The 27,606-nt window shown below is 50.1% G+C and overlaps 1 protein-coding gene across 4 annotated transcripts in view; it reads right to left on the bottom strand.

Moving 5' to 3' along the window:
* LOC105496785 (KIAA0513 ortholog) overlaps positions 1 to 26,353 on the bottom strand; it is a 62,473-nt gene extending 36,120 nt beyond the window's left edge. For 2 of the 4 annotated variants that reach the window (XM_071085037.1, XM_071085039.1), the window contains exon 1: positions 26,233 to 26,353. The gene's annotated coding sequence lies outside the window, so the exon portion shown is untranslated. Of the gene's footprint in view, positions 1 to 12,170; positions 12,328 to 26,199 lie in introns of those variants that run through there. The other 2 variants (XM_071085038.1, XM_011767385.3) reach the window with 2 other exon arrangements.
* Positions 26,354 to 27,606: the final 1,253 nt, after the last annotated feature.

Below are 27,606 nucleotides of genomic sequence, written 5' to 3'. Positions count from 1 at the left end.
TCTTGGCTCACTGCAACCTCTGCCTGCCGGGTTCAAGCAATTCTCGTGCCTCAGCCTCCAGAGTAGCTGGGATTACAGGCGCCTGACATCAGGCCTGGCTAGCTTTGTTGTTGTTGTCGTTGTTGTTGTTGTTTGAGACAGAGCCTTACTTACTCTGTCACCAGGCTGAAGTGCAGTGGCGTGATCTCGGCTCGCTGCAACCTTTGCCTCCAGGGTTCAAGCGATTCTCCTTCCTCAGCTTCCTGAGTAGCTGGAACTACAGGTGTGTACCACCATTCCCAGCTAATTTTTGTATTTTTAGTAGAGATGGGGTTTCACCATGTTGGCCAGGACGGCCTCGATCTCTTGACCTCGTGATCTCCCCGCCTTGGCCTCCCAAAGTGCTGGGATTACAGGCATGAGCCATCATGCCTGGCCAATTTTTGTATTTTTAGTAGAGACAGGGTTTCACCATGCTGAGCAGGCTGGTCGTGAACTCCTGACCTCAGGTGATCCACCCGCCTCGGCCTCCCAAAGTGCTGGGGTTACAGGTGTGAACCACTGCACCAGGCTAATGCATTGTTTTAGAAAGGATAAGAACCTTGCAAAGGCATTTTAATTTAGTAAGTGCTTGTGAGACTTAAAAAATCATGAAAGGAGGCCAGGCACAACGGCTCATGCCTGTAATCCCAGCACTTTAGGAGGCTGAGGCTAGAGGGTCACTTGAGCCCAGGAGTTCGGGACCAGCCTGGGCAACAAGCAAGACCCTGCCTCTCAAAAAAAAAAAAAAAATGATGAGAGGGAAAAGGTGAGAGCTACCAAGGCCATCCAAAGAAATTCCAAACAAACCCCGCCAGCATTGTTAGGGAGTCTAATAATCATATCACCCGAGCAAGGGTGAAAAGGTTGAAATTTACCATGGCAGGGTTGGATGCAGCGGCTCACGCCTGTAATCCCAGCACTTTGGGAGGCAGAGGTGGGTTGATCACCAAGTCAGGAGATCGAGACCATCCTGGCTAACACGGTGAAACCCCATCTCTACTAAAAATACAAAAAATAAAAAATTAGCTGGGCATGGTGGTGGGTGCCTATAGTCCCAGCTACTCAGCAGGCTGAGGCAGGAGAATGGCGTGAACCTGGGAGGCGGAGCTTGCAGTGAGCCAAGACCGCGCCACTACTGCACTCCAGCCTGGGGGACAGAGGGAAACTCTGTCTCAAAAAAAAAAAAATTACCATGGGGGTAAGTAACATGTGAGACAAGACGGTGGTCTTTAAATGTGTGTGAGTCGCTGCGTATGAGGAAGTAGACAGTACGGTTCTATGTGGCTCAGAAGGAGAGCTGAGCCTGCAGTGGAGGTCCAGCAAGGTGGAGCCACCACCAACCGGAACAGTCCTTTGGGGTCTCCTTTTGAGGGCAGCGGGAAGGGGAATGGGGATGTCTGCTTGTTAGCAGGTTATTAACTGGGAGAGGCCATTGGACCTCTAGGGTTTCTTGCCATTTCCCTTCTGAGATAACATTTTACAAAGCTTAATGCGGTTCTTCTCCAGTAAAACTGTCATAATGGTTATATCCAAAGATAGGTCCTATTTTATGACCTCCGGGAAGAGGAAAACATCTAAATTTGGTTCACAGTTCACAGAAAAAAAGAGATAAGGGTCCATCTGCTGGTTCCCCAACCCAGTGGGAGAATGAAATGCATTAAGTTCTCCACGAAGATGACCTCACAAAACTATGGCTTCAACTGGGTCCTTTCTTTTTTTTCTTTCTTTTTTTTTTTTTTTTTAAGACAGGGTCTCACTCTGCCGCCCAGGCTGGAGTGCAGTGGTGCAACCATAGCTCAATGTTAACCTCAAATTCCTGGGCTCAAGTGATCCTCCCACCTCAGCCTCCCAAGTAGCTGCACCTAATGCCCAGCTAATTTTTTAATACATTTTTTGTAGAGATGGGATCTTACTGTGTTACCCAGGCTGGTCTCAAATACCTGGGCTCAAGTGATCCTGCTGCCTTGGCCTCCTGAAGTGCTGGGATTACAGGCATGAACCAGTGCACCTGGCCCACTGGGTCCATTTGTAAATGCCTGTGAAGGGCAGGCTCTGTGCTAAGCGCTGGGCACATGGCAGGCAGTGCAGGGGATATATTCCCCATGACACGGAGACACAGTCTACTGTTTCTGCCTTCCTTGACTCAGCAACAATGCACAAGGCTCCACAACAAACCCCACTCCATCACACTGCTGAAAACAAGGGGTGAGTCAGCCCCCAGGGGATTGGGGAGGGAAGGAAAGAAATACCATGGCTATAAATCAACAGCTCGGCTGGGCATGGCGGCTCACGCCTGTAATCCTAGCACTTCGGGAAGTCAAGGCAGGGGGATCATTTGAGGTTAGGAGTTCAAGACCAGCCTGACCAACATGGTGAAACCATCTCTACTAAAAATACAAAAATTAGCTGGACATGGTGGCGGGTGCCTGTCATCCCTGCTACTTGGGAGGCTGAGGCAGGAGAATGGCTTGAACCCGGGAGGTGGAGGTTGCAGTGAGCCGAGATTGCGCCACTGCACTCCAGCCTGGGTGACAGAACAAGAGTCCGTCTCAAAAAAATAAATAAATATCAATCAATCAACAGCTCCTCCAGAGTCTTTGAAATTTCTTGTTTTTTCAAAAGTTGTCCTAAATCCCAACTCAAGTCACCGCACACAAGCATGCAGATGTACACTTTGCACTTTAGTCATTGTTTAATTGGTCCTAGGTAATTCCTGAGTTGAGAGCTGGGCGCTCCAGTTTCAGGCACTGAGACAGCCTGGGGTGATGGGTTGTCTACCATCAGCTATCACCATTGACTGAGTTGGTTCCACTACAACTGTGTGTTAGAATCCAGCGCAAGGCATGCCCTCCCCAGGTGACGGGCTGCACTTCTTTCATAAAAGGACACAGCGGCCAACTCCGGGACAGCTGAATTCAATTTGGACAGAGACTGACTGGGCCTTCCACTTTTGCATAATTTGGCAAAATAAATGAATATTGCCCCAACCCCTTGGCACGGAGACGGCGGCACATAATTACTGAACTGGGAGAGGCTCCCTAAGAGATGCAGGACTTGGGCCTCACGTATGTGAATGAGGCCATTCTTGCATGGCTATAAAGACCGAGACTAGGTAATTTATAGAGAAAAAGGTTGTAATTGGCTCTACAGGCTGTGCAGGAAGCATCATGCTGGCATCTGCTTGGTTTCTGGGAATGCCTCAGGAAACTTATGAACACAGCGAAAGGTAAAGAGGAAGCAGTCACGTCCTACGTTGCAGGAACTGGAGCAAGAGAGAGAATGAGGGGAGGTGCCACACACCCCCCCTTTTTTTTTTTTTTTTGAGATGGCATCTCGATCTGTCACCCAGGCTAGAGTGCAGTGGCACGATCTCGGCTCACTGCAACCTCCGCCTCCTGAGTTCATGCCATTCTCCTGCCTCAGCCTCCCGAGTAGCTGGGACTACAGGCGCCCACCACCACGCTGGCTAATTTTTTTGTATTTTCAGTAGAGACAGGGTTTCACCGTGTTAGCCAAGATGGTCTCGATTTCCTGACCTCATGATCCTCCTGCCTCGGCCTCCCAAAGTGCTAGGATTACAGGCATGAGCCACCGTGCCCGGCCTGCCACACGCTTTTAAACAACCAGATCTCATGAGAACTCACTATCTCGAGGACAGTGCCAAGAGATATGGCACTAAACCATGCATGAGAAATTTGCCCTCATGATCCAATCACCTCCCATCTCCGACACTGGAGATGACAATTCCACAGGAGATTTGGTGGGGACACGGATCCAAACCATATCAGAACCCAAGGTAGGTGAGGGTGGAACGGAACCAACCTCTATTCTCTCTGGGCTTGGTGCTCAGCTCCCACTGGCCCCATGAAGGGCCAAAGCTAACAGCTGTGCACCGAGGACATGTGTGCCTCTGTGGGAGGAAAGACTGGGCAAATCCTCCTGGATCCAGGGATGGCCTGGCAGGCCACAGTGAGCCCTCTGTTCAAGAGCCACTAGTGTCTGTCCCCACCTACCCACGACACCTGCCATCTCTGGCTGGGGCCCAAGGCGCTCTGCAATCTGGAGCTGCTCGAAGCTGCCCACGCAGTTCTGCAGGGAGCAAGGACAGAGGGGACATGGCCACCGGGCAAAGCAACCTCACAGAAGTACTCGGTGTTGGTGTCTTCAAGAAAGAACTTCTGCCCTCATCAGGCCGCTTTTCCCTCCCTCTCCCTCTCACACACACCCTGCACCTTTGCTGAGGCTTTCTTCACTTCCCCCACACTACCCACCGCCTTCTGGGCTGTGGCCAACCCAAAACCTGCCCCTCAACGCGGAGAAATCAGAAGACTGTTATTGTGTTCCACTGTTTTCTACAGGTCGTTTGTGGTCTTCTGAAAACCTCCCTTATCTGGTTGATACATATTTAACAATATTTGATTAGTATTATTATCATCACTAGCATAATTTAGAGACAGAGTCTCACTCTGTCACCCAGGCTAGGGTGCAGTGGCACAATCTTGGCTCACCGCAGCCTTGAGCTCCTGGACTCAAGCTACCCTCCCACCTCAGCCCGCCAAAGCGCTGGGATTACAGGTGTGAGCCAGCACATCCAGCTTGAGAAAGTCTTTCAACAAAGCAAGAATCATATAAAAGCTTTGTTTTTTGAGAAAAAGAGGGGGGAAAGAGAGAGAGAGAGAGATCTGCTTTGAGACGCTAAATTCTTTTTCAAGTCCAGATCCAATTGTGCAGCATGAGGCTCTGCACGTCGGTGACTACCTGGACACAGACACTTGATATCATGGATTAAAGACTCTTGACTCTTAGAAACCCCTTTCCATGTCTCCATCCATACCTTTCTGACACTCCCCGTGGAAAGCATAGGCTCATGTGCTGACGGTCGAAGCCTTCGTCTCAACCTGGAAGGTGGGGTGGGTGCGGAGGGCTTCCCTCCTCCCTCTGCAAGGTGCACATGGAAAGATGGGTGAGGGCATGAGGGAATGGGCTCCAGAGGCCCACAGGATCCTGCATATCAGGCGCTTCTGCTCACTCTCACCTAATCATTCACCCTTTACTTTATTCCTGACTTCCTCATTTCTTTGTTTCATCCAGATTTTTCTGTTTAAGGCCTTTAAAACACATCTTCTGGTTTCCTTATGGTTCTGGTTTCCTTATGGTTGCTCCACAGGGAGTAAGCGCCACCCCCGCCACCCTGCCCTGCCCACTGAACGTGGCTAAAAGGCTAGACAGGCACACAGAGGAGCTACTGATGCCTCTGAGAATTGACCAGCAGCAGGCAGAAGGGGGTTGAAGACCAGAATTTGAAGTGCCACCAAGGTTGCGGTGAGTCTACCATGTCCCTGACCCTGGTATCCCCAGCCTGGACTAAATACAACCCAATACCCAGAAGCGAGCAAGAGGGTGCCCGGGGGCTCCAGGATAAGCCTCTAACAACAGGAAAGGGGTCACCTGGTTCTGAGACAGTGGGCCAGATCCCTGGCTTTTTTCCTTTCTCCCTGTCTCTCTGGTGCCCTGGTCCCCAGGAAATTCCACAGCGGCAGTGGAGGCAACAGTGATAGCACCAGCAGAGGGCTTAGCCGGCAGGTGTCTGAAGCTCTGAGGGAGGGAACCTTTCTTCCCAACTGGAAGAGCGGTGGTCCAAAATGAGTGAAAAACCTTCTGGCTTTCTTCTCTGTGTCCTCTTCTTGCTTGGCCACAAAAGTAAGCTCGGTCACGGGAGAAGTGTGGCACAGCTGATAGCTGAAGCCCTGCCTCCTGGCTGAAGGGGTGAAGACAGGAGGCCCAGGAAACAGGAAAGTGCTCGGGAGACTGCAGAGAGGGAGGAGCTGGGGAAAACAACCCCATCAAGTTGTTACGAGCTCCTGGGCTCAGCCCTGAGCGAGGCATAAGTAAACAGAGCCCTCGAGCACAGACCCTGAGCACTGAAGGTCAGGACGGAGCATGCCCAGGGCCCACGCAGGCCATGGAGTGCTACACAGTGGACAGATCTGAAGAGTGGGCAAAGGCTTGGAAAACGGCACCAAAACCCACAGCAGAATGGTAGGGACTGAGAACCTAAGCCCAAGCTGGTAGAGTGCCTGCTAAAACCAAGGCACCAACAACTTTCCAGAGGCCTGAATCAAGAACCATAGTGTCCTAACGTAATATTCAGGACCAATCCAGAATGTTTAGGACCAATCCAGAATGTTCAGGAATAATCCAGAATGTTCAGGACCAATCAAGAACCATTCAGCATACAAAGAGGTTGAATATCCTCAACTAGCATGGGAAAAGATGATCAACAGCTCATCTGAGCTAACAGAGACATTGGAATTAGCTGACAGACTTCACAGCAGCTATTATAAAAAAAACCTGGCTGGGCACGGTGGCTCAAGCCTGTAATCCCAGCACTTTGGGAGGCTGAGGCGGGCGGCTCACGAGGTCAGGAGATCGAGACCATCCTAACACGGTGAAACCCCATCTCTACTAAAAATACAAAAAATTAGCCGGGCATGGTGGTGGCCGCCTGTAGTCCCAGCTGCTGGGGAGGCTGAGGCAGGAAAATGACGTGAACCTGGGAGGCAGAGTTTGCAGTGAGCCGAGATCGCGCCACTGCACTCCGGCCTGGGCAACAGAGCGAGACTCCATCTCAAAAAAAAAAAAACCCTCCAAGAAGTAAGGAGGGGTATTCTTGACATAAAGGGAATGATCAAAAGTCTCAGGAAAGAAATAGAAGGTATAAAGGAGAACCAAATGGAACACTTAGAACTAAACATATAGTAACTGAAATTGTAAAATCCCACTAGACAGGCTCAATGGCAGAATGAAGATGACAAAGGAAAGAGTCAGTGAACATGAAGAGAGCCCTGGGCTGCACGCCCTTCCTGACAAGCACATTCTGGACCTGGGTTCCCTCTCAGCGTGTGTCACCAGCAGACCTCGAAGGATGGCACCAGCCTACAGACAGGCCGTCCATCTGCAGAAGGAAAGGGATTCTTCCTTGTGAGAATGAGGAACACGAAATATAACCGAGGGGGACGAGAAATGACGAAGGCAGAGCAGACGGGCCTCCGCTGGGCTGATGCTGGTTGGCGGTGGGCTGAGCATCAGCTTACGTGAGAAAGGAGGTGGGAGAATTTAGGGAGTTCGCAATATCAGAACCCCGAGTTTTTCCATGGTTCTTCATCCTCTGTAAGGAGAAAGGTGTCACAGGCATGTAGAAAGCACTCCAGGTCAGGTAAGATGTTTATTTTTAAGCTGCACAGGGTAAGAAACTGCTAAGAGAATAGCCATGAGTGAAAGATGCAGCTGCACAGCCGAGAAAGACACGGCATGTGGTAAGAAAGACTTCACAAGAGACAGCCCCAAAGAGTTGACTCCTACTCGGCTCCCTACATAAAGCTCAAACAGACAGCCAGAGACCAAGAGAAGGGCTGAAGCAACTCCCTCAATGTAGGAAGCCAGAACGCAGGCAAAATCAAGGGCAACGTCCCGACTCATTTCCAGGGACTGTGGCATGACCCACCCCCTGTGACATTTCCTGTGACCCTTCCTCGGGTGGCTATCCCTTTGAGATGCACATTATCGGTTGCCATCATCTTCCTAGCCCTGCAGGAGCACAACCATGGGACTAGAATAAGTACAGAAAGTCCAAGCCAGATGGACAGATGGAAGTGGGCTACTCGCTGGAGCTCCACAAACCCTTGCAAGGTGCCTGCTGGTGCAGAAGGTGGCACTCATCCACACAGCCCGCACAGGCTGGAGCAGAGGCCAATGCACGGGGCAGAACCTGGTCCCCTGCCTGGCGGCAACTTAGGACCACTGACTCTTCAAAATGAATCCCAATTCCAGGAATTCCATGTCATGTCCTTAAAATAAGGTCACTGGGGCCGGGTGCGGCAGCTCATGCCTGTAATCCAGAACTTTGGGAGGCCAAGGCAGGTGGATCATTGGAGGTCAGGAGTTCGAGACCAGCCTGGCCAACATAGTGAAACCCCATCTCTACTAAAAATACAAAAATTAGCTGGGCATGATGGTGGGTGCCTGTAATCCCAGCTACTCGGGAGGCTGAGGCAGGAGAATCACTTGAACCCAGGAGGTGGACGTTGCAGTGAGCCAAGATTGTGCCACTGCACTTCAGCCTAGGTGACAGAACAAGACTCTGTCACAAACAAACAAACAAGGTCATCGGGCCTCTGCTTAAGTATTAAATATAAGGATCCCCCAAAGAACAGTGAGTGCTTGGCCAGAAATCAGCCCTGATCAGCTGAAACCAGGCAGGTGCGGCAGCCCCAGCCTCCTGTTCGCCTGCTCTTTCACGGCTCAGAGATGTCTAGAAACGCATCTGACTGCTACAGACTGTTGACATGATGAGGGACAGACGCTTTCTTTTCTATTTTGTTTTTATTTATTTATTTATTTATTACCTTTTTTTTTGAGACGGAGTCTCGCTCTGTTGCCTGGGCTGGAGTGCAGTGGCGCAATCTCAGCTCACTGCAAGCTCCATCTCCCAGGTTCTTGCCATTTTCCTGCCTCAGCCTCCTGAGTAGCTGGGACCACAGGCGCCCGCCACCACACCTGGCTAATTTTTTTGTATTTTTAGTAGAGACGGGGTTTCACCATGTTAGCCAGGATGTTCTCGATCTCCTGACCTCATGATCCGCTCACCTTGGCCTTCCAAAGTGCTGGGATTACAGGCGTGAGCCACCACACCCGGCCTGATGCCTTCTTAAGAGGAAGATTACTGGCTGGGCACGGTGGCTCATGCCTGTAATTCCAGCACTTTGGGAGGTCGAGACAGGCGGATTACGAGGTCAGGAGTTCGAGACCAGCCTAGCCTGGCCAACAAGGTGAAACCCCGTCTCTACAAAAAACACAGAAATTAGCCAGGTGTGGTGGTGCGTGCCTGTAGTCCCAGCTACTCGGGAGGCTGAGGCAGGAGAATGGCGTGAACCCGGGAGGCGGAGCTTGCAGTGAGCCAAGATCGCGCCACTGCACTCCAGCCTGGGCGACAGAGCGAGACTCCATCTCAAAAAAAAAAAAAAAAAAAAAAAGAGGAGCATTACTTTGTGGTGGTAGATGGACAGAGACTATGTTTCCAGGACAGCAGGGATCACTTCGAACCCCAAGAAAGGAAACACTGTCAACGTGTCCCCCTCTGGGATACTATGAGGGACTTGATTTCTGAGTCACCTCGCTGAACACTGTGACCTGCCCTAGAGGACACAGGGGACACTTGCTGTGCCTTCCTGGGGACCAGAGTCCCTGCACACGCAGTGGGCACTACCGGTTCACCTCCCCTCAGTTACAAACCGATACGACTGACCCAGTGTCTTCGCTGTTGACGGGACAAGGGCCCAAGCCACATAGAACTTCATGAGTGACTACAAAAGGAAAAGATAAGGCAGGCTTCCTTCTTTCTGTCCTATTGAGGTTTTTAAGAAACAAATATGGAAAAACGTTCATGCCAGTCTACAAACAAGAAGATTCAAGTAAAGCATTTCTTTTTTTTTTTTTTTTTTTTTTTTTTTTGAGACGGAGTTTCGCTTTTGTTGCCCAGGCTGGAGTGCAGTGGTGCGATCTCCGCTCACCACAACCTCTGCCTCCAGGGTTCAAGATTCTCCTGCCTCAGCTTCCCGAGTAGCTGGGATTACAGGCATGCACCACCACGCCCGATTAATTTTGTATTTTTAGTAGAGATGGGGTTTCTCAATGTTGGTCAGGCTGGTCTTGAACTCCCGACCTCAGGTGATCCGCCTGCCTTGGTCTCCCAAACTGCTGGGATTACAGGCGTGAGCCACCACGCCCAGCCTCAAGTAAGGCATTTCAATCCATTAAACATCATTTCCTGGCTGGGCATGGTGGCTTACACCTGTAATCCCAGCACTTTGGGAGGCTGAGGTGGGTGGATCACTTGAGGTCAGGAGTTCAAGACCAACCTGGCTAACATGGTGAACTCTCAACCCTGCTAAAAATACAAAAAATTAGTTGGGTGTGGTGGTGCATGCCTGTAGTCCCAGCTACTCAAGAGGCTGTGGCATGAGAATTGCTTGAACCCAGGAGGCAGAGGTTGCAGTGAGCTGAGATGGTACCACTGCACTCCAGCCTGGGTGACAGAGTGAGACTCTGTCTCAAAAAAAAAAAAAAAAAAAAAAAACCACCAAGCAGCAACAGGCTCCAAACACTGTCATCTCATGTCCTGTTTGAGACGGATGCCTCACCAATGTGCACCACAGATGGGGGCTGGAGGTTATTTCAGTGCACAGGTGTGTGTGGTGTGTACCTGGCTAAGAGAAGTTGCTTGCCAGGTTTGTGCTTTCAGCTGTAGCTGGGGGTAGTAAATGGAGTTGTTTTAGTAGGTCCTCACAAGGAATAACTACACAGCTGTTTTTCCAAGTGCCACTGTACCTATCAAAATGACTATTTAAAAAGTATTTTTATACACCGCTAGTCTAAATTGTATTTCGGTTTGTGCCTGTTACGACATATTAGCAAATGTAAAGAATTATCTTTCCCACTACTTGTTTATAAACCTCGTAGTTGTTAAAGATATGTATCCCACTCATTATAGAAGTTATACACAATCACGGTTTTCTAAAAATTTTCTTTCCTTAAAAACTTATATTTGAATAAAAGGATGGCACTTTCAGACATTTCAAAAGTCTCTGCTCCTCCCTCTCAGGGAATCTCAGAAGCCTGCCTGCCTCTGAGTGCCACGGTGTGGCCTGACGAACGCCCTGCAGAAAGGCCAAGCCGACCGCTGCCTGCTGCTGCCTCTGGGCATGGCACTGCTGGGAGGGAGCCATGCTGGGCTGGACTGTTCTTTTCCACAACACTCAGTATTACCATTATTTACTACTTTTTGATAATAGCGTAATAACTATAACTCACATTTATTGTATATTCCCTACATACCAGGCACTAATTATCTGATTTCATTCTCCAGTAACATATGAGCTAAAACTATTATCCCCACTTCATGGAGGAAGAAACTTTTTTTTTTTTTTTTTGAGACGGAGTCTCGCTCTGTCGCCCAGGCTGGAGTGCAGTGGCACGATCTTGGCTCACTGCAAGCTCCGCCTCCCGGGTTTATGCCATTCTCCTGCCTCAGCCTCCCGAGTAGCTGGGACTACAGGCGCCGCCACCTCGCCCGGCTAGTTTTTCGTTTTTTTTAGTAGAGACGGGGTTTCACCGTGTTAGCCAGGATGGTCTTGATCTCCTGACCTCGTGATCCGCCCGTCTCGGCCTCCCAAAGTGCTGGGATTACAGGCTTGAGCCACCGCGCCCGGCCAGGAAGAAACTGTAAGGCTTAAAAGGGTTAAACAGATGCCTAAGGCTACAGAGCAAAGATGGACGTGTCTAGATAAACCCAGGCAGAGCGGGAGTCCACAGCCTTACAATATTTCGGGTATGGACAAGGACCCCGTCCCGTATTTGCTCATTTGGGGGATAGATAAGGACTCTTCACACAGCTGCAGTACACCGGGGTGGATGAACACTCCCTCGACCAAGAGCCACGGGAAAAGACTCAACCTACAGGTCTCCTCATGTGGAAGACACACAGGCCACATGTGATTAGCAATTTGATATCCCATCCAAAGCATCTGAACTTCTCTAGTTCCCACTTCAGTAGGGATTGACTAACAAGGAGGGTTTAGCACTTTTCACCCATAAATGCTGGGCTTTCACAGAAGTTACTCGCTGCCAAAAGAAAAGAGTTGAATGTTATTAAAATAATTATAAGACAATAAAGGATGTTTGCAAAGAAGTGGGAACAAAACAGCTATGCACTAATTAATTCTAGACTTTGTGTTACTCAAATAAAATCCCAGGATGTCAGGGTTACATGAGACTTCAGGCTTCTGGCAAACGGGTAGGGGCTTGGCAGACAGATAAGGAAGGGACAGTAGTGGGCAGTGCAGGGGACAAAGGCTCAGATTCCCGGGAATTGTTTTAAGAGTGGGACACTGAAGCCCAGAGAGTGAAGTGACAAGGTGAAGCTGTATCCCCAAAGTCAAGTGGTGGTTTCCTCAGATGGGTCTAGAACCCCCACTTCTCGCCTACCGTGTCACCAGCTGGAAACACAGAGAACCAGGGGAACCCAGGGTCCCTCCCGCCCCTGAGTGGCTTGTCACCTCTCTGCTCAGTGCCACGTCTGGGAATCTCACCACCTGAGGCTGACGAGGACAGCTGCTGTCTCTCTGCCCTTCTCCTTTCCTTATAGATGGAGGCAGCGCCCGAGTAGAGATAAAAGGTGTTACTTTGACGAGTTCAAGCCATTCACTTGGCAACCATCTTTAAGTCCAAGTACTAGAACTGTGATAAATCCTAGGAAAGAAAGATGAATAGGACATGACCCTTCCTTTCCCAAGCACAGTCCAGAGAGATGCACACAGAAAAGATGACAGCCATGTGCCACGCGCTCTGACTCCAGGAGGCAGATGCCAGGAGGAGCCCAGGAGCAGAACTCCACTCTGCCTGGGGCGGTTTTCAAGGGCTGCGTTCTTTGGGTGAAATCTGGTAGAAGCCTGAGCCTGCCAGTCATACAACGGAAGATATTCCGGACAGAGGAAACAGTTGGCGCGAAGTGACAGGCGTGAGGTGGTTTGCTATCCCCCACATGGCTAATTCAGACTGATTCCGACCTAGTTGGAGAGTTGGGAAGGATTAAAAAAATACTGCCTAGTCTAGCACAACTTCAGTTTCTATTTGGAAGTATTCCCCAAAACCCTAAAACTGAAACATATATAATCAACCACTTTTCTACCCATAATAAAACAGGAGCTGAATTCTTATTTAGGGGACCTTAATATATAACAGGAATTAAAATACATCTCATTCTGCACTCTAGTCCTGCTTTGCAATATGCAAATGCATTTTTGAGGAGCCTGGAAATGGTGGAGTTGGCAGATGTTTACTTGCATGTGAGTGAAAAGAAAGACGTTTCTGTGGCTGTTTTGCTTCAAGGGTATCTAAATAGGTTCCAAGGACTGCTTTAAGTGTATTGATCCACAGCTCTCAAGGCACATGCTTCTCTAGATGGCTTCTCTGCAAAATTCTCATCTGTAGTTTACAAGTGGAGCCAATTTTCTTTCATCTCAAATGCTTTGGCTGCAGGCGGCTCCCATTTGGTCTGTGCTTTTAGGAAAAGCAATGATACATTGGGGAGGGTTTAACCTGAACGGAGAGAAGGGAATGAAAAGATGGGGCCTGCATGGAACCTCTCAAGTTTCCTGAAGTTAAAAACCTTCCCGACATTACCAGAGGTAATTCCAAGACAGCAACAAATGTGTAGCTGCGATGATTGGCAGTGGAGTTTCTTTTTTTGAGACAGAGTCTTGCTGTGTCACCCAGGCTGGAGTGCAGGGGTGTGACCTCAGCTCACTGCAACCTCCGCCTCCCGGGTTCAAGCGATCCTCCTACCTCAGCCTCCCAAGTAGTTGGGATTACAGGTGTGAGCCACCACGCCCAGCCAACAATGGGGTTTCTTGACAATGGCACCGTTAACAGTTGAGCTGGTCATTCCTTGTGGTGGGGGCTGTCCTTGCACTATAGGATGCCTGAGGCACTCCCGGCCCCCACCCACTAGATGCCAGAAGCACCCCTGGGTTGTCACAACTGCAAATGTCTCCAGTTGAAACTCCTGACCTACATTAACTCCAAGCAACAGCTTCAAAGCATCTCAATCTCTGCACTTGCTTCCTGTTAAAAACCCTCCTATGGCTGGGCACAGCGGCTCACGCCTGTAATCCCAGCACTTTGGGAGGCTGAGGCAGGCGAATCACCTGAGGTCAGGAGTTCGAGACTAGCCTGGCCAACATGGTGAATCCCTGTCTCTACTACAAATACAAAATTAGCCAGGCATGGTAGCGCATGCCTGTAATCCCAACTACTCAGGAGGCCGAGGCAGGAGAATCACTTGAACCCGGGAGGTGGAGGGGTGTAGTGAGCCAAGATGGTGCCACTGCACTCCAGCCTGGGTGACAGAGTGAGATCCATCTCAAAAAAAGAAAAAAAAAGAATAAAGAAAACCTTTTTTTCTTTCTTTGGTATCACTATCGCCCAAAAAAAAAACCAACCCAATAAAGAGTAATCATGCCAGCAGTGGTGGCTCACACCTGTAATCCCAATATTTTGGGAGGCTGAGGCAGGGGGATCACTTGAGGTCAGGAGTTCAAGACCAGCCTGGCCAACGTGGTGAAACCCCATTGCTACAAAAAATACAAAACTTAGCTGGGCATGGTGGCACATGTCTGTAGGCCCATTTACACAGGAGGCTGAGGTGGGAGTATCACTTGAGCCCAGGAATTCAAGACCAGCATGGGCAACACAGCAAAACCCCATCTATAAATAAAATAAATAAAAGTAGCTGGGCATGGTGGCACATGCCTATGGTCCCAGGTACTCAGGAAGTTGAGGCAGGAGGATCACTTCATCCCCAGAGGTTGAGGCTGCAGTGAGCCCTGATCGTGCAACTGCACTCCAGCCTGGGCAACACAGTGAGACCCTGTCTCAAAAATATAAAAAAGAGTAATCATATAGACCTTTGATGATACATAAGTCCCTACATAAAACAGTGTTTTGTGTTACAAGGAACCTCGCGACATTAAATGGCCCTGGTTAAAATAGGCTCCCAATGGCACTGACTACTCTGTGGCCTCTAGAGCAGCAGGAGAATTGAGGGTTTGTGTTTGGCCTCTGTCCACTCAGTCAACAAGTATTATTGAACATCTACAGTGCACCAGGCATTGCTCCGGGTGAAAGAGACAAAGGCCTGGCCCTCAGGGAGCTTATGTCCTAGTCAGAGAGCAAAAAAGCAAACCAAAGATATTATAGCCATCATCTGTACTATGAATAAAATATGTCACTAACAAGTCAGAGCTGTGCTGCCCACTGTGGTAGCTGCTGGCCACATGTGGCCCTTGAGCTCATAAATGTGGCTTGTTCAAGCTGTGACCTGCTCACCACACCAGATTTCAGACTTTGAGCAGAAAAGAGAATGTAAACTATCTCATTAATAATTTTTATATAGGCCGGGCGCGGTGGCTCAAGCCTGTAATCCCAGCACTTTGGGAGGCCGAGACGGGCGGATCACAAGGTCAGGAGATCGAGACCATCCTGGCTAACATGGTGAAACCCCGTCTCTACTAAAAAATACAAAAAAACTAGCCGGGCGAGGTGGTGGGCGCCTGTAGTCCCAGCTACTCGGGAGGCTGAGGCAGGAGAATGGCGTAAACCCGGGAGGCGGAGCTTGCAGTGAGCTGAGATCCGGCCACTGCACTCCAGCCTGGGCGACAGAGCGAGACTCCGTCTCAAAAAAAAAAAAAAAAAAAAAATAATAATAATAATAATTTTTATATAGATTACATGTAGAAATAATAATATTTTGGATATATTGGTATTGGGTTAAATAGAATAATAGAATCTATTAACAAGAGATTCTTTCTTTTTTTTTTTTTTTTTGAGGCTGAGTCTGGCTCTGTTGCTCAGGCTGGAGTGCAGTGGCACAATCTCGGCTCACTGCAACCTCCGCCTCCCAGGTTCAAGTGATTCTCCTGCCTCAGCCTCCCAAGTAGCTGGGATTACAGGTGCCCACCACCATGCCCAGCGATCTTTTTGTCTTTTTAGTAGAGATAGAGTTTCACTGTGTTGGTCAGGCTGGTCTCGAACTCCTGACTTCAAGTGATCCACCCACCTCGGCCTCCCAAAGTGCTGGGATTACAGGCATGAGCCACCGCACCCGGCCAATTAAAAAATAGATTATACTGCTAGATACCCTTACTTGTTTAATGTGGCTGCTAGATCTAAAATCACACATGTGGTACGTCTTGCATTTCTGCTGGACTGTGCTGGGTTAGGGAAGGTAGCTGGCAGCAAGGAGCACCTTCAGCCTGAGAAAGCAGGGAGGTCACTACGATCCGGAGGCCGTGGGGCCCAGCCCAGGGAAGAGGCAAACTCAGTGCTCTTCAAGGGCATGGACCTGGGCCATTCTATCCATAGCGACGCAGTGTGGTCCAGTGGGTGCACAGAGGCGGTGTGGAAGGAGCTGAGGGTGGGAGGGCTGCAGGGACTTGCAGGCCAAGTTACAGACTTGGGAATACATCCCAGGAGCAACTGGAGGGTTTAAACCTGGGGAATGCCATAAGCTCGATTTTGGAAAGATGCTGCACTCTGGCCACTGTGTGGAGAGCGGACTGGCATGCTAGCAAGAACAGACGCAGGACCACAGGTGGGAGGCGCAGCCTCACGGGGCCCCTCCGCTCTTGGCCGCTCCAGCTCACTTGGGAGGGTTCCCCGGAGGAGGGAGAGAGGATGTGAGACATGCTACTTCTTTCCCACAGCATAGATGACTTTGTTAATTCTACTTCCATTAAATTTCTGATTATGTAGAGTATCGCTTCCTTCCACAAGAGCAGACTCGTAAAGTGTTTTTTATTATCCAAATTGGGCCTTGGGATTCTAGGAGTGATGTTGTTCTGTGTAATGAAGTTCAACATAATCTGCCTCTCACTGAGTAGAGTGGGGAATCGACTAGTTTTACTTTATTAACGGATTTTCTATTTCCTTCCAACCACTGCAAATTAAGTTTTTTAAAAATTATGGGGAGGGAGTCTTAGGTTTGACAGAGACACACGGACACTGCTTTGGTCTCATTTCATTCTTTTACTTCATTCTCGATACTTACTATTCACTCAGAATGTGGTTCTCTTCCCTCATGAGGCTTCCACCCCTCCTTTCAGGGCCCCATTTTGTATCCCAGCGTCCTAGGTTCACCCGACATCCCCTAACTCAAGGATGTCAGCGTCACAGCGGCCGTCCACATGCACTGACTCTGGCATTTTCCATTTGTTCCACTGTTCCTAGATTCTCATTTTCCCCTAGCTCATTGGTCACTTTTGCCACTGAGTCATCTGCTTGTGAGTCACGTCTGGCTATGATGTAAAGGCCAGGAAAATGTCTCCAAACACACCTGGCACAGAAAAGGATGTCACTGAAGAAGATGGTCTGTCAGGCACATGCTTTCCTACATGGACTCAGCCATGAAGAGAAAAAAAAAAATCCCCTTCTCTCTCCTTTCCTTCTTCTAATTTACCATCTCCATCAGCCTTGGCTAGAAACTACTCCTACAGAGCAATGTGTCCTGGCCATTCATTTCTGATATTTAGAGGCAGGAGAACATTTCTGGAATAAGGCCAGAAACCCTGCAAGAATGAAAGCAGGATTTTCTCAAGTCAGGTTCTTCCTACTGAGCGAGGCGGACCTCACACACACACTGCCGCGGCATCACTTTCCTTTTGGGAGCTATGACGATCCCGTGTTACACGGAGACCACCAAACTGTGCGTTAAATAAGGAAAGGTGGGAGCGGTCCCAGGGGAGGGGGGCTGGGCAGGTGTGACCACATGCAGTGTGGTGCCCTGGACTGGATCCTGGAACAGAAAGAGGACAGTACAGGCACACTGTGGCAGTCAAGCAAGGTCTATGGCGTAATATGTAAGCACACCCAGGAGGGCTACTCCCTGCTCGTCCACCCCACAATCAAAGGCTCCCTCTGCAAGAGGGCAGATGGAGACGAGTGCAGAGGGCCAGAAGGCACCGGCACTCTTTCCCAGTACCAGACAATCATTAAAAACATCCACAGTAGAAAGGAACAGAGCATGGACACATGCTACAACAGTGACGAACTAAAAATGAATCTAGTTACAAGGCCACATACTGGACAATTCCATGTTTACGAAATGTCCAGAACAGGTGAATCCACGGAGACAAAAACTGGATTAGTGGTTGTCAGAGGCCAGACTGGGAGGTGGGGGCAGAGACTGCAAATGCGAAAGGGGTCTCGTGGATGGGATGATGGAAATGTTCTGAAATTAGATTATGAGGAAGGCTGCACCACTCAGTAAAACTACTAAGAATCACTAAATTGTACAACTGAAATGGGAAAATGTGATGATATCTAGAACATGCTCAATAAGCTGTTAAAGAAACAAACAGAGGAGGAGGAAAGAAGCCTGTTTAAACACTCTACGCAGGCCAGCTGTGGTGGCTCACGCCTGTAATCCCAGTATTTTGGGAGGCCAGGGCGGGAGGATTGCTTGAGCCGAGAAGTGCAAGACCAGCCCAGGCAACATAGCAAGATCCCATTTCTTTCTTTTTTTTTTTTTTTTTGAGACAGAGTCTTGCTCTGTTGCCCAGGCTGGAGTGCAGTGGCAGGATCTCGGTTCACTGCAAGCTCTGCCTCCTGGGTTCACACCATTCTCCTGCCTCAACCTCCCGAGTAGCTGGGACTAGAGGCGCCCGCCACCACGCCTGGCTAATTTTTCCGTATTTTTTTAGTAAAGATGGTGTTTCACCGTGTTAGCCAGGATGGTCTCGATCTCCTAACCTTGTGATCTGCCCACCTTGACCTCCCAAAGTGCTGGCATTACAGCTGTGAGCCACCGCGCCCAGCCAAGATCCTATTTTTACTAAAAATAAAAAATAAAAATAAATTAGCCAGGCATAGTGGTGCATGCCTGTAGTCCCAGCTACCTGGCAGGCTGAGGTGGAAGGATCACTCGAGCCTGGAAGGTCGAGGCTGCAGTGAGCGGTGGTTGCACCACTGCCCTCCAGCCTGGACCACTGAGCAAGATCTCATCTCTAAAAACAAACAAACAAAAAACAAAACAACATCGTAAGCAAAGTGAGAGAAGATTCTGACACTAGAAGACTTGAGGTCAAAGCCTTCCTTTCACAGCCTGGGAGAGGAGGGTCCCCATGGAGCTGGGTGGAGACCAGGGCTTCCTAAACCACCAGCTTCCTGTGCCACCAGCATTTCTTCGTCACCTGCTCTGTGCTGGGCACTGGGCTAGGCCTGGGGAACGGAACGAGCAGGACAACACAGGACTTGCAGAGCCACTTCTGACCTGCTCAGAGAGGAACGGGCGGCGAAGAGGGCAAGAGAGGCGCCTGCCACGGGACGGGGGACAGACCCAGCACCACTGTGGCCCTGCTCTGAGAACCGGGGGCTCCAGGAAGATGTCCTGGTGCCTGGGGCTTTGACAGCCAGGTGGAAATCAGAGGGCTGAGAGGAAGCAGGGTAGCTGACGGCTCAGCCTGGGGAAGGGGCAGAGGCAGGTGCACAGGTGTGAGGTGGGGCTTAGGGGCCCAACGCCCTGCAGAGCACTTGTCTCTGGTGACAGGGGGTCTCAAAGGTGACCTGCACTCTGCCAGGAGAGGTGGCACAGGGGAGAGGCAAAGAAACCCAGGCCCAGAGATGGGCTGCCCTGGCCCACGTGCTGGCACTGCTCTTACACACTGTGTGATGGAGGCATGTTACTCCGCCTCTCTATACCTCAGTTTTCTCACCTGCGAAATGGGGATGGTAACCGTGGCTACATTACACTGTTTTTGTGAGGGTTGAAGTGACAGCCCCATGAGGTACTGGGCACATAGCTGGGCGTGGACAGAGGAAACCCTAAAAATATGAGCCATAATAACAACCACACAATTTTTATACCTCAGCCACATAAGATAAACTGTCTCCGTCACATTCCTTCCTCTGTACTCGCCCTGGACATGGCAAACCCTACCCAGTGAAGTCTAAGGCACAAGACTATGAAAACCACTCCATAAATAAAGCACTTTCCCCACACTCTTGCCCCGTATTTAACTGTACAGACTCATTTCTGCTAAGCACCTTCCTTCCCCAGATAAACTCCTTGGCAGGAGTACAGCCATCAGCTTTTTTTTTTTTTTTTGGAGATGGAGTTTCCCTCTTGTCGCCCAGGCTGGAGTGCAATGGTGCAGTTTACTGCAACCTCCACCTCCTGTGTTCAAGCGATTCTCCTGCCTCAGCCTCCTTAGTAGCTGGGCTTACAGGAACCCATAACCACGCCTGGTTAATTTTTGTATTTTTAGTAAGAGAGAGGGTTTCACCATGTTGGCCAAGCTGGTCTCGAACTCCTGACCTCCAGTGATCTACTTGCCTCGGCCTCCCAAAGTGCTGGGATTTCAGGCAGCAGCCACCACGCCTAGTCTCATCAGCTCTTAACACGGGAAACAAGTCATCTGTCACAACAGATGGACTGTGGCGAGGTTGGAGGAAGGAAGGAGGGGAGGGATGGCGAGCATGACCCATGGGGTGAGAGGGATGAAGGTAATTGGGGACATTAAAAGGATATCAGATCTCTGGAAGGAGACACAAGAAATGGGCAGTAACGCCACTGGGGAGGGTAACTGGGAAGCGGCGGGGGCAGGGAGGGACAAACTATGACATCTTCCTGTATCATTTGAATTTGGTGCCACCTGCACGTATTACTTAGTCAAAAATAAAAATAAATAAAGACAGGGGCATACTGGGTATCTGGGTGACAGATCCAGGAATTGAGGCATCTCCAGCTGCAGGTGCCAGTCACCAGATAAGTCAGCTGGCACCAGTCCTGCTCTACCTTTCCCCCACCCCTGCCCCCACCCCCAGCCCAAAGGGAGAAAAGTTGCTCTGTGAACTCCCTGAGGGCTCATCCTTGGTCATATCTGAGACGCAGAAGCCCACAGCTCTGGAGGCCTTGGTAAACAGCCCTTCCAAATTACACAAGGGAGGAGGCTTCTACATACGCCACCGCCTCTGGGAAGCATTGCCTAAGTGGGAGGGCATCGTATTCAGCCGCGCCATTTATTTCACTGCTGGACGCCCATGAGCTGTTCCTCCACTACAAGGACCAGTGTAGCAAAACGCAAAGGAAGGGAATCATCTCTCTGGGCTCCTGCAGAGTGCATCGGAGAAACCCAGCATCCTGACCTGAAGCAGCAGTGGCGTCCCTGCCGGGAGGGGTAAAGAAGCTGTGGGCTCTGCAATCAGAAGTGAGGAGGTTCTCACTGTCAGGAGCTGCATGGTCTTGGGCAGGTCGCTGGATTGCTCGCCCTCTTCATGGTGAAGCACAATGGTCAGCACTTGACTCGCAAATCGTAAGGATCATGAATGCTGCTCGTGAAAACGTCCACATCCCCGTCATTATCCCTAAAAATAATCGAGCACCTCCTGCCAATTTTTCCCTTTAAAACGTCACTGCATCTTGATCCTGGAAGGCATTATGGATTGAATTTAGGCGCCCCCACCCCTGCAACCCCTGGACCCAAAAGATATGTTGAGGTCCTAACCCAGGGAACCTGTGAACTTAATTGAAAATAGGGTCTCTGTGGGGCTGGGCACAGTGGTTCACATCTGCAATCCCAGCACTTTGGGAGGCCGAGGTGGGCGGATCACAAGGTCAGGAGATTGAGATCATCCTGGCTAACACGGTGAAACCCCACCTCTACTAAAAATACAAAAAATTAGCCAGGCGTGGTGGCAGGCGCCTGTAGTCCCAGCTACTCGGGAGGCTGAGGCAGGAGAATGGCGTGAACCTGGGAGGCGGAGCTTGCAGCGAGACGAGATCACACCACTGCACTCCAGCCTGGGCGACAGAGTGAGACATTGTCTCAAAAAAAAAAAAAAAGAAAGAAAAGAAAGGAAAAGAAAATAGGGTTTCTGTGAATGTAATTAGTCGAGTGGAGGTCATCCCACAACTTGGGAGGCCGAGGCAGGAGGATCACTTGAGGTCAGGAGTTCGAGACCAGCCTGGCCAATATGGTGAAACCCCATCTTTACCAAAAATACAAAAATTAGCCAGGCGTGGTGGCACGCACCTGTAATCCCAGCTACAGGGGAGGCTGAGGCACGCGAGGCGGTAGTTGCAGTGAGCTGAGATCATGCCTTGCACTCCAGCCCGGGCAACACAGACTCTGTCTCAAAAAAAGAGAAGGTCATAATGGAGTAGTGTGGAACCCAAGTCCAATCCGACTGGTGCCCTTTTAAGAGGAGAAGAGACACAGACCCACAGGAGAAGACATGAAGTGGAGACAGACACAAGGGGACAAGGAGGCCATGTGACCACAGGGGCTGACCCTGCGGTAACGCAGATGCCAGTGAGGGGACATCACGGATCACCGGCCACCAGCAGAAGCTGGGAGCAAGGCACAGAGTCTCTCGCTGAGTCCCCAAGAAGGAACCAGCCCTGCTGACACCTTCATTTTGGATTTGTGGTCTCCAGAACTGTGAGAATAAATTTCGGTTGCTTTAAGCCCCGATGTGTACTTCTTTGTGAGAGCAGTCCTGAGAGAAATAAAGGTGACCTGGCATTACTGTCTGTCTAGTGCCTGAATTCTCTTGCCCAATGGTCCACTAGCCAGGCTAGGTTTGACCGTCTCTAGTAAAAGCATTCTCCAATAAACGAGGTCATTTCTGATATTGTTATGAAGAAAATAAAACACTATAATATGACAGAGTGAGTGGACAGGGATCAGAGGAAAAAGAACATTATTCTGACTATTAGGAACGGTCTCACTAAGGATGTGATACTGCAGCAGTGATGGGAACAGCAGGAAGCTGGCCATGGAAAGAGGAGGAACAGCCCGTGCAAAAGCCCTGAGGCAGAGTCATTTTGGCACTTGCAAGGCACAGGAAGAAGGCAGGACCTTGGTGAGTGACAGCAGCAGTCGATGAAGCTGGAGAAACAGGCAGGGTCAGTCAGCACCTGCGCAGTTGCCCTAGTTGACCAAGGTCTTGGGAAGCTGCTAGAGACAGACACGATTTAACTCAAGAGTTTTTAAACGACCACTCTTGCACAATCACGGTCTTAAAACTGAAGTCTGAGGTGCAGTGCTACAATCTCAGCTCATGGCAACCTCCACCACTGGGTCTCAAGTGATCCTCCCACCCCAGCCTCCCTAGTAGGTGGGATTACAGGTTTGCACCACCACGCCTGCCTAATTTTTGTATATTTTTTGGTAGAGATGGGGTTTCGCCATGTTGCCCAGGCTGGTCTTGAACTCCTGGGCTCAGGTGATCCACCTGCCTTGGCCCCACAAAGTGCTGGTATTCCAAGTGTAGCCACCACACCCAGCCAAGGCCAAGTCTTTCTATTACTTTTGTCCCTTGGTTCTTGGAACCCTGGGCTTAATAAATCACAGTTCCCAAGCTTCTCCAGGCTTACGTCTAATTCATTCACCACTGTAGCAGTTTCCAATGAATATGCTTATTTTTTTCTACACTGTTCATTACATGTGATGTCCAGAAAAGAACACAATGTTCTAAGCATGGAGTAGACTGGAACTGTCCCTGTTTCATTCCAGACCTATACTTCTGTTCATGTGCCCGGGGTTGCCTTGGCTTTCCATTGTTTTATACCACTGACTTGCCGAAACATTTATCGGCCAACCTCCCCCAAAGTCCTCTTTGTGATGCCCAGATTTAGACAGTGGGATTAAAACTTGTTCTTCCCTCAGAACAACTACGCCTTTTTGGGGGTTTTTTTGGTTTTTTTTTTTTTTTGAGATGGAATCTTTCTTTGTCACCTAGGCTGGAGTGCAGTGGCGCAATCTCGGCTCACTGCAACCTCCACTTCCTGGGTTCAAGTGATTCTGCCTCAGCCAGGATGCCAGGATTACACGTACCCGCCACCATGCCCAGCTAATTTTTGTATTTTTAGTAGAGACGGGTTTCACCATGTTGCCCAAGCTGGTCTTGAACTCCTGACCTCACGTGATCCACCTGCCTCAGCCTCCCAAAGTGCCGGAATTACAGGAAAACGACAGCCACCGCGCCCAGCCCTATGGCTTATTTTTAAGTGTCACCATAATGCATACAATGCCACATATAAAAAATGGTTTAGAATAAACAAAGTTACTGGGTCAGCTCCCTTGGTTTCACAACCACTGCATTTCTCTTTCGGGTGGAGGACAAGGAAAACGATTCTAGCAGGCTGCCCGAGAACTGCATGCTCTCTTGCCTCACACAGCTGAAGACACCTGGGCTATGTGGAAATACAGAGACTTAAGCAAAAGACGCTCTTTGAAATCATACTTCCTATTGGATTTCTCAAGGACGTCTAAATAAATCTGAGTCCACGCAGACTACCTCAAGCTTGGGGTGGGGGCAGGGGTGCTGCAGCAGATTCGGTAAGCCGGGCAGGTGGTGGAAGAAAAGGATGTTTTGCAAGCCTCTGAGGACCCCTCGTGTGAGGCACAATCCACCCGGATCTGCCCCACTTCCCATTCCACAGAGTGGTAAGGGCTGCTATATCCAGTGTCAGATGGCTGGGCTGATCACTTCACTGTGCTCACAGTAGCAAAGTGACCCTGGGCAAGTCACTCAGCCTCAGTTTCCTCATCTGTGACATGGGAATGGTAACAAACCCATCCTGATTGCCAAGCTTATAATGAAGATTAGCCACGAGTCTGCGTGGGAAAACCCTTGTGAAGTATGAAAGTGAGGGTTATTATGGACAATAGAGTTTTTTACTCCTGCTTTTGCATGTCTTTCCTGCTGCTGGTTGACTTCTCATGACTTTTTTTAAAAACTGCCCCAGGCTGCTTTTGGTGTTTTTTTTTAACCTGATTACTTTTGCTTTATGAGAGAAAGGAGGGAGAAGGTGGGAGGACAGAGAGGCAGGCAGCATGACTCATCCCACCCCAAACCCTTCCTGGGGACTGTCCTAAAAGATGCTCCTCAGAGCCACTGGGGCTACTATAAAGCAATTCACCTTTGAAGAAGCAGTTATTGTCATGAAAAGGGAGCCATAGCCAGTATCTATGGAAATCCTCCACTTTCTGGCATTCAGCAGCAAATTATTTAAGGCTTGTGATTTACTCCGTCACCAAGTGGCTTCTCATTGCCTTTGGCTGTTACATCTCAAATAACGCAAACCAACCTTCACACTAACTGACACGTCCCATACAAAAGGCAAACACGGCCAGAAACGTCAGAATGTAACACAGAGAGGCTAGTGATGATCTGATCGTGAAGGCTGCCTACATGTGAGTCCCACGCCATCTTCATCTCTTTAATGGAAAAAGAAAATCTCATGAGTCAACTTTTTCATTGCGAGCCAATCTCAATAGCCTTTCGTCCCGTGCTTCAAAGGCGTAAGCAGTCCTATTTCTGAACAAAGTGGAAATAAAAACAAGTGACAGCCAGAGACACTGAACAATGGAGAACATACGCTTCCCAGGAGAAATGGGGGGAAGACAGGAAGGAACGCTCACATGCAATATAACCCACACCTTTTTCCTTTGCACGATTCTGTGTTAAGCATTTCTCTGCCCTGCTTTTAGGTTGAGGGAGGGGGTTGCCTCGAAGGAAATGAATCTGAAACATCAACATCAAGTCACAGCCTGGCTAAAGCAGCCTTGGCCCTGACAGCTGTCAGCCTGCCTCTAACACTGACTCACCACAGCCACTACCTCCACGTCAGGGGCGCCTCACCTGTGCCAGCTCAGAGGCTGTTCCTGCACAATCCGGAGGCTGGGACTCATGCCTGGCCCCTAACTAGAGAGGAAGAGGACCCAGCTGGTGCCCCTGCAAAGTCTTTTTTTTCCTCTTCCCCTTTTCATCTTCCCAAGTCTAATCAACCTGCAACCCAGGGAAGCACAAACCCAGGAGAAGGGCAGGAATGGGGGGCACGCACCCAGCTCCAGAACACTCAATTCTGTCCTTTCCAAGATCCTCTAAACGTGTTCAATTCCACCTGATCCAGCGGTCCTAAACTGAGCTGCTAAAACCGCATTTCCATTGCTATGCTCTCTGCAATCCTCCCCTTTGCTCACGAGCCCATCAAGAGCAGAGGGAAGAGGCAGAATGGATAGGGCTGGCCACCCAGGCCAGGAAGCCCCTTTCTCTCACCCCACCCTGCTAGCCCCGGGAGCGGTGAGGCAGCAACTTCATCAACCCGCACACACGCACGATTCGCCAATGTCTTTACCCGCCGGGTCCCTGCACCCTCTCCCCAGAATGCCCTTGCAGGAGTCCGGGATTTCTTCTTCCCCCAAGACTGGGACACCAGCTCCATCCCAAAGCCACCTGCTGCCACCACCTGCCCCCGGTTTGGGGGCGCCTCCTCCCGGCAGCGGCCCGGGTTGCACTCATTCACCGGCGTCCGCACTGCCCCTCCGCCCATGGGCTCCCAGCGACCTTCCCCTATTCCCCTTGCCTCCCAGCAGGCGAGGAGCCTGCGGAGAACCGCGGCTTGAGCCCCCGGCCCGCGAGGCCCCGCCCCCGCCTACCCCGCGGACCCCTCCTCCCTCCTCGCGCCCCCCGCCCCACGGCGCTCCCAGCTGTCACCCCTCGCAGACCCCCGTCCCGGGTCCCCGCCGTCCCTCCCGGGTCATCCTTCCCCTCACGAGCCTGTCAGGCCGGCCTGAGGACGCCCCACCGCACCTCTCACCGCGGGCACACAGCGCAGGGAACCAGCGCCGTCGGACTCCGCGGCTGCGGCGACTGCGCCGCCCGCGAGCAGCCGGGTCCTTTCCCGATGCCGCGGCGCGAGCTGTCAGTCAACTGGACGTGCCCGCCTCCAGCCCCTTCTGCGCAGGCGAGAGACGGGTCGTGCCCTCCCCTCCCAGGAGGGGCGGCCCACGGTTGGTGTCACGTGACAGGGCGGAGCCTGCGGGGCCCGAGGCCTGCTCCGCTACGTGGGTGCGCGCCCGGGGATACCTGGATCCTTGCTTGCTCTGCCAAGAGGCTGGGTGTTCTCCGGCTCTGGGAGCAGTGGGTGGGGCAGGGCCGGTGCGTACAGGTCAGTGGGTTATTTCATGATTTTGTTGGGAGCATGAGAAGCGCCAGCAGGAATCTAGGAAATACCGTCTGATTCTAGTTGTTTCCTGGCCCTGGGTTTCCCTACCTTTAAAACAAGCGTGGCATTTACCCGCCCTATCCCCTAGTTACGGTGAAGGCATGACATTAACCAACATACCTTTAAAATTAGTCCAGCGAGGCTTTGAGCCGGAGCTAAAAATAATCATAATAAATAAATGATATAAATTTTTTTTTTAATTTTACAAAGAAAAATGTCCGGCGAGGATACATGGTATGGAAGAGCAATCGGAGGCCAATATATTTTTTAAAACGGGGCATCTTTGAGACTGGTAGATTCCATCTCAGTTGCTCCATAAATTCTAGGCCAGTCGGCATCTTTTCAGCAAATACAATAAACACAACGTTCAGGCCATTCAGTTTCTTCTATGTCTCCTCAATTAAAACAAAAAAAGTTGTTTAAATAGAAGTGCTGCCTTTGGACGCCTTTTTAGTTGTAGAGCAAGTATGGAAACATAAACTGACAGCCCCTCCCTAGTAATTTGGGGGTTATATCAAACTCGACTCCAGCACCTAGCAAAGTGGAGAATCTGGTTCTGGAGTATTAACTGACACCTCAAATTTTCTGAAGATGTTTGTACAACTACATTCCAGGGCTATAATGCTCCTTCTGGTAGCTCCTTAAATGAAGTGATCAAGCCCTGTCTCTAAAGAAATGCAGTGATATCTGAAATAGGGCTGAATGTCAATTTTAGAAAACGGTGGGTTTTCTGAAATTGCGGGAGTTATGCAGGAGAAACAAGTTCTACCACTTAAGAGAAAAGATGACATGTGGATTGATGACCAAGTATCTGTCCCACACCCCAGGCAGAAGTGATAGTCCTTGGAAAGATGTAGACTTGAACTGTAGACTCCTTGGGAAAGTTTAAGGGAACACATGAAGAAAAAAGCTGGGAGCTGCAGTGCCCTGAGGATTATGGAGTCTTCAGCACCATAGCT

This window comes from Macaca nemestrina, chromosome 18 (genome assembly GCF_043159975.1).
Source record: "Macaca nemestrina isolate mMacNem1 chromosome 18, mMacNem.hap1, whole genome shotgun sequence".
Taxonomy (NCBI): domain Eukaryota; kingdom Metazoa; phylum Chordata; class Mammalia; order Primates; family Cercopithecidae; genus Macaca; species Macaca nemestrina.
The sequence above is the reverse complement of the archived record's forward strand: the minus strand, read 5'-3'. Positions and strand labels throughout refer to the sequence as shown.